Source organism: Carcharodon carcharias, unplaced genomic scaffold (assembly GCF_017639515.1).
Source record: "Carcharodon carcharias isolate sCarCar2 unplaced genomic scaffold, sCarCar2.pri scaffold_927_ctg1, whole genome shotgun sequence".
Taxonomy (NCBI): Eukaryota; Metazoa; Chordata; class Chondrichthyes; order Lamniformes; family Lamnidae; genus Carcharodon; species Carcharodon carcharias.
This window is the reverse complement of record NW_024471161.1, coordinates 74,393-80,392: the sequence shown is the minus strand read 5'-3', so window position 1 is coordinate 80,392 and position 6,000 is coordinate 74,393.

Here is a 6,000-nt window from a genome sequence, read left to right as displayed (position 1 = left end):
TAGAGGATAGGGAGGGGTGTTGTAGCGGCTGGAGGAGGTTACAGAGATAGGGAGGGGTGTACGGGTTGGAGGAGGTTACAGAGACAGGGAGGGGTGTAGGGGCTGGAGGAGGTTACAGAGATAGGGATGGGTGTAGGAGCTGGAGGAGGTTACAGAGATAGGGAGGGTTGTAGGGGCTGGTGGATGTTACAGAGATAGGGAGGGGTGTAGGGGCTGGAGGAGGTTACAGAGATAGGGAGGGGGGAGGGGCTGGAGGAGGTTACAGAGATAGGGAGGGTTGTAGGGGCTGGAGGAGGGTGCAGAGATAGGGAGGGTTGTAGGGGCTGGAGGAGGGTGCAGAGATAGGGAGGGTTGTAGGGGCTGGAGGAGTGTACAGAGATAGGGAAGGTTGTAGGGTCTGGAGGTTTTTACAGAGATAGGGAGGGTTGTAGGGGCTGGAGGAGGTTACAGAGATAGGGAGGGTTGTAGGGGGCTGGAGGAGGTTACAGAGTTATGGAGGGGTGTAGGGGCTGGAGGAGTTTACAGAGATAGGGATGGTTGTAGGGTCTGGAGGAGTTTACAGAGATAGGGAGGGGTGTAGGGGCTGGAGGAGGTTACAGAGATAGGGAGGGGTGTAGGGGCTGGAGGAGGTTACAGAGAAAGGGAGGGTTGTAGGGGCTGGAGGAGGTTACAGAGATAGGGAGGGGTGTAGAGGCTGGAGGAGGTTGCAGAGATAGGGAGGGGTCTCGGGGCTGGTGGAGATGACAGAGATAGGGAGGGTTGTAGGGTCTGGAGGAGGTTACAGAGATAGGGAGGGGTGTAGGGGCTGGAGGATGTTACAGAGATAGGGAGGGTTGTATGGGCTGGAGGAGGTTACAGAGATAGGGAGGGTTATAGGGGCTGGAGGAGGTTACAGAGATAAGGAGGGGTGTAGGGGGCTGGAAGAGGTTACAAAGATAGGGAGGGGTGTCGGGGCTGGAGGAGATTACAGAGATAGGGAGGGTTGTAGGGTCTGGAGGAGGTTACAGAGATAGGGAGGGGTGTAGGGTCTGGAAAAGGTTACAGAGATAGGGAGGGTTGAAGGGGTTGGAGGAGGTTACAGAGATAGGGAGGGGTGTAGGGGCTGGAGGAGGTTACAGAGATAGGGAGGGGTGTAGAGGCTGGAGGAGTTTACAGAGATAGGGAGGGGTGTAGTGGCTGGAGGACTTTACAGAGATAGGGAGGGGTGTAGGGGGCTGGAGGAGGTTACAGAGATAGGGAGGGGTGTAGAGGCTAGAGGAGGTTACAGAGATAGGGAGTGTTGTAGGGGCTGGAGGAGGTTACAGAGTTAGGGAGGGGTGTAGTGGCTGGAGGAGGTTACAGAGATAGGGAGGTTTGTAGGGTCTGGAGGAGGTTACAGAGATAGGGAGGTTTGTAGGGCCTGGAGGAGGTTACACAGATAGGGAGGGTTGAAGGAGTTGGAGGAGGTTACAGAGATAGGGAGGGGTGTAGGGGCTGGAGGAGTTTACAGAGATAGGGCGGGTTGTCGGGGCTGGAGGATGTTACAGAGATAGGGAGGAGCGTACTGGCTGGAGGAGGTTACAGAGATTGGGAGGGTTGAAGGGGTTGGAGGAGGTTACAGAGATTGGGAGGGGTGTAGGGTCTGGAGGAGGGTATAGAGATAGGGATGGTTGTAAGGGATGGAGGATGTTACAGAGATAGGGAGGGTTGTAGGGGTTGGAGGAGGTTACAGAGTCAGGGAGGGGTGTAGGGGCTGGAGGAGGTTACAGAGATAGGGAGGGTTGTACGGGGTGGAGGAGATTACAGAGATAGAGAGTGTTGTAGGGGCTGGAGGAGGTTACAGAGATAGGGAGGGTTGTAGGGGCTGGAGGAGTGCACAGAGATAGGGAGGGTTGTAGGAGCTGGAGGAGGTTGCAGAGATAGGGAGGGGTGTAGGGGCTGGAGGAGGTTACAGAGATAGGGAGGGGTGTAGGGCCTGGAGGAGGTTACAGAGATAGGGATGGTTGTAGGGGCTGGAGGAGGTTACAGAGATAGGGAGGGGTGTAGGGGCTGGAGGAGGTTACAGAGATAGGGAGGGTTGTATGGGCTGGAGGAGGTTACAGAGATCGGGAGGGTTGAAGAGGTTGGAGCAGGTTACAGAGATAGGGAGTGGTGTAGTGTTTGGAGGTGCTTACAGAGATAGGGAGGGTTGTAGGGGCTGGAGGAGGTTACAGAGATAGGGAGGGTTATAGGGGCTGGAGGAGGTTACAGAGGTAAGGAGGGGTGTAGGGGGCTGGAGGAGGTTACAAAGATAGGGAGGGGTGTCGGGGCTGGAGGAGATTACAGAGATAGGGATGGTTGTAGGGGCTGGAGGAGGTTACAGAGATAGGGAGGGGTGTAGAGGCTGGAGGAGGTTGCAGAGATAGGGAGGGGTCTCGGGGCTGGTGGAGATTACAGAGATAGGGAGGGTTGTAGGGTCTGGAGGAGGTTACAGAGATAGGGAGGGGTGTAGGGGCTGGAGGAGGTTACAGAGAAAGGGAGGGTTGAAGGGGTTGGAGGAGGTTACAGAGATAGGGAGGGGTGAAGGTGCTGGAGGAGGGTACAGAGATAGGGAGGGCTGTAAGGGCTGGAGGAGGTTACAGAGATAGGGAGATTTGTAGGGGCTGGAGGAGGGTACAGAGATAGGGAGGGTTGTATGGGCTGGAGGAGGTTACAGAGATAGGGAGGGCTGTAGGGGCTGGAGGAGGTTACAGAGATAGGGAGGGCTGTAGGGGCTAGAGGAGGTTACAGAGTTAGGGAGGGTTGTAGTGGCTGGTGGAGGTTAGAGAGAGAGGGAGGGTGGTATGGGCAGGAGGAGGGAACAGAAATAGGGCGGTTTGTAGTTTTCGGAGGAGGTTACAGAGATAGGGACCATTGTAGGGGCTAGAGCATGTTACAGAGATAGGGAGGCGTGTAGGGGCTGGAGGAGGTTACTGAGATAGGGAGGTTGTAGGGGCTGGAGGAGGTTACAGAGATAGGGAGGGGGGAGGGGCTGGAGGAGGTTACAGAGATAGGGAGGGTTGTAGGGGCTGGAGGAGGTTACAGAGATAGGGAGGGTTGTAGGGGCTGGAGGAGGGTGCAGAGATAGGGAGGGTTGTAGGGGCTGGAGGAGGGTACAGAGATAGGGAAGGTTGTAGGGTCTGGAGGTTTTTACAGAGATAGGGAGGTTTGTAGGGGCTGGAGGAGGTTACAGAGATAGGGAGGGTTGTAGGGGCTGGAGGAGGTTACAGAGTTATGGAGGGGTGTAGGGGCTGGAGGAGTTTACAGAGATAGGGATGGTTGTAGGGTCTGGAGGAGTTTACAGAGATAGGGAGGGGTGTAGGGGCTGGAGGAGGTTACAGAGATAGGGAGGGGTGTAGGGGGCTGTAGGAGGGTACAGAGATAGGGAGGTGTTTCGGTGCTGGAGGAGGTTACAGAGATAGGGCGGGTTGTCGGGGCTGGAGGATGTTACAGAGAGAGGGAGGAGCGTAGTGGCTGGAGGAGGTCACAGAGATAAGGAGGGTTGTATGGGCTGGAGGAGGTTACAGAGATAGGGAGGGGTGTAGGGGCTGGAGCGGGTTACAGAGATAGGGAGGGTTGAAGAGGTTGGAGCAGGTTACAGAGATAGGGAGGGGTGTTGGGGCTGGAGGAGGTTACAGAGATAGGGAGGGGTGTAGTGTTTGGAGGAGGTTACAGAGATAGGGAGGGTTGTAGGGGCTGGAGGAGGTTACAGAGATCGGGTGGGTTATAGGGGCTGGAGGAGGTTACAGAGATAAGGAGGGGTGTAGGGGGCTGGAGGAGGTTACAAAGATAGGGAGGGGTGTCGGGGCTGGAGGAGGTTAGAGAGATAGGGAGGGTGGTATGGACAGCAGGAGGGAACAGAAATAGGGCGGTTTGTAGTTTTCGGAGGAGGTTACAGAGATAGGGACTATTGTAGGGGCTAGAGCATGATACAGAGATAGCGAGGCGTGTAGGGGCTGGAGGAGTTTACAGAGATAGGGAGGGGTGTAGGGCCTGGAGGAGGTTACAGAGATAGGGAGGTTTGTAGGGGCTGAAGCAGGTTACAGAGATAGGGAGGGGTGTAGGGGCTGGAGGAGGTTACAGAGATTGGGAGGGTTGTAGGGGCTGGAGGAGGTTACAGAGATAGGGAGGGGTGTAGGGGGCTGGAGGAGGTTATAGAAGTAGGGAGGGGTGTAGGAGCTGGAGGAGGTTACAGAGATAGGGAGGGTTGTAGGGGCTGGAGGAGGTTACAGAGATAGGGAGGGGTGTAGGGGCTGGAGGAGGTTACAGAGAAAGGGAGGGTTGAAGGTGTTGGAAAAGTTTACAGAGATAGGGAGGTGTGTAGGTGCTGGAGGAGGGTACAGAGATAGGGAGGGTTGTAGGGGCTGGAGGAGGGTACAGAGATAGGGAGGGTTGTAGTGGCTGGAGGAGGGTGCAGAGATAGGGAGGGTTGTAGGGGCTGGAGGAGGGTACAGAGATAGGGAAGGTTGTAGGGTCTGGAGGTTTTTACAGAGATAGGGAGGTTTGTAGGGCCTGGAGGAGGTTACAGAGATAGGGAGGGTTGTAGGGGGCTGGAGGAGGTTACAGAGTTATGGAGGGGTGTAGGGGCTGGAGGAGGTTACAGAGATAGGGATGGTTGTAGGGTCTGGAGGAGTTTACAGAGATAGGGAGGGGTGTAGGGGCTGGAGGAGGTTACAGAGATAGGGAGGGGTGTAGGGGCTGGAGGAGGTTACAGAGATAGGGCGGGTTGTCGGGGCTGGAGGATGTTACAGAGATAGGGAGGAGCGTAGTGGCTGGAGGAGGTTACAGAGATTGGGAGGGTTGAAGGGGTTGGAGGAGGTTACAGAGATTGGGAGGGGTGTAGGGTCTGGAGGAGGGTACAGAGATAGGGATGGTTGTAAGGGATGGAGGATGTTACAGAGATAGGGAGGGTTGTAGGGGCTGGAGGAGGTTACAGATTCAGGGAGGGGTGTAGGGGCTGGAGGAGGTTACCGAGATAGGGAGGGCTGAAGGGGTTGGAGGAGTTTACAGAGATAGGGAGGGGTGTAGGGGCTGGAGGAGGTTACAGAGATAGGGAGGGTTGTACGGGCTGGAGGAGATTACAGAGATAGGGAGTGTTGTAGGGGCTGGAGGAGGTTACAGAGATAGGGAGGGTTGTAGGGGCTGGAGGAGTGTACAGAGATAGGGAGGGTTGTAGGAGCTGGAGGAGGTTGCAGAGATAGGGAGTGGTGTAGGGGCTGGAGGAGGTTACAGAGATAGGGAGGGTTGTAGGGGCTGGAGGAGGTTACAGAGATAGGGAGGGTTGTATGGGCTGGAGGAGGTTACAGAGATAGGGAGGGGTGTAGGGGCTGGAGGGGGTTACGGGGATAGGGAGGGTTGAAGAGGTTGGAGCAGGTTACAGAGATAGGGAGGGGTGTAGTGTTTGGAGGAGGTTACAGAGATAGGGAGGGTTGTAGGGGCTGGAGGAGGTTACAGAGATAGGGAGGGTTATAGGGGCTGGAGGAGGTTACAGAGATAAGGAGGGGTGTAGGGGGCTGGAGGAGGTTACAGAGATAGGGAGGGGTGTCGGGGCTGGAGGAGATTACAGAGATAGGGAGGGTTGTAGGGGCTGGAGGAGGTTGCAGAGATAGGGAGAGTTGTAGGGGCTGGAGGAGGTTACAGAGATAGGGAGAGTTGTACTGGCTGGGGGAGGTTACAGAGATAGGGAGGGGTGTAGGGGTTGGAGGAGGTTGCAGAGATAGGGAGGGGTGTAGGGGCTGGAGGAGGTTACAGAGATAGGGAGAGTTGTACGGGCTGGGGGAGGTTACAGAGTCAGGGAGGGGTGTAGGGGCTGGAGGAGTTTACAGAGATAGGGAGAGTTGTAGGGGCTGGAGGAGGTTACAGAGATAGGGAGAGTTGTAGGGGCTGGAGGAGGTTACAGAGATAGGGAGGGTTGTAGGGGCTGGACGAGGTTACAGAGATAGGGAGGGTTGTAGGGGCTGGAGGATGTTACAGAGAAAGGGAGGGGTGTAGGGGCTGGAGGAG